The sequence below is a fragment of the Echinops telfairi genome, unplaced genomic scaffold (assembly GCF_000313985.2).
Source record: "Echinops telfairi isolate 266 unplaced genomic scaffold, ASM31398v2 ScPeMD7_7468;HRSCAF=8506_0, whole genome shotgun sequence".
Taxonomy (NCBI): domain Eukaryota; kingdom Metazoa; phylum Chordata; class Mammalia; order Afrosoricida; family Tenrecidae; genus Echinops; species Echinops telfairi.
This window is the reverse complement of record NW_022111369.1, coordinates 12,071,424-12,072,614: the sequence shown is the minus strand read 5'-3', so window position 1 is coordinate 12,072,614 and position 1,191 is coordinate 12,071,424.

Genomic DNA, 1,191 nt, shown 5'->3' with positions numbered 1-1,191 from the left:
GCTTTTGTCTAGTTCTTAAATGCTTCCTCCCCCACCCACCCTCACTATCATGATCCAAATTCTACATTACAAATCTGGCTAGACCAGAGGATATACACTGGTACAAATAGGAACTGGAAACACAGGGAACCCAGGGCAGATGATCCCTTCAGGACAAGTGGTGAGAGTGGCGATACCTGGAGGGTGGAGAGAAGGTGGGGTAGAAAGGGAGAACCGATTACAAGGATCTACATATAACCTCCTCCCTGGGGAATGGCCAAAAAAAAGTGGATGAAGGGAGATATTGGACAGTGTAAGATATGACAAAATAATAATAATGTATTAATTTTCAAGGGTTCATGAGGGAGGGGGTAACAGAGAGGGAGGGGAGAAAATTAGGAGCTGATATTAAGGGCTCAAGTAGACAGCAAATGTTTTCAGAATGATGATGGCAACAAAGGTACTAATGTGCTTGACACAATAGATGGATGTATGGATTGTGATAAGAATTGTACAAGCCCCCAACAAAATGATTTAAAAAACAAAAACTTCATGCAACAATGAAATTAAAATAAAATAACAAAAATTTTCCATGAACTTTTTCAAATCCCTACATATATAGTCATAGTGTACATATCTACACACACATATGCAGGGACCTACTTTTAAGTCAACTATTTGGTGTGGGAAAACATTTAAAATCAAGGTCCTAATCTAGAAATGAAATTTTGACAAAGAGAACTAGGTCAAGAATGGAGCCCTGAGGCAATCCAACAATTAGAGGGTTCATCACATGGGGAGAAGTGGTTAGTAGGGCAAGAAGCATTTCCACAATGGATTTTTTTCTAGAAGTATTTCAGAAAGAATAGTCTAGTATATTGAAAATTATTAATGAGTATGAGTAAGACTTAAAATATTCATTGGATCTGGGAACTTAAAGGTAATTGCTGACTCAGATATAAAAAATTTCATTGAGAGCAGAGCAACAAAGTCCCCAGGGAATACCAAAAATATACTTTGGGGCCAGGGCTTGGCACCCCAACAGACTTGACTGGAAAACACTCCAAAAGACCAACAAACAATCCCTGAACTAACTACAAGCTTTTCTTTCTTGTTATTGTGATTTGTTTTGTTTTTGTTGTCATTGGCTTGTTGCTGTTGTTGTTGTTTTTTGTTTTATTTTGTTGCTTGGTTTTGCTCTGTCTTGTTTTT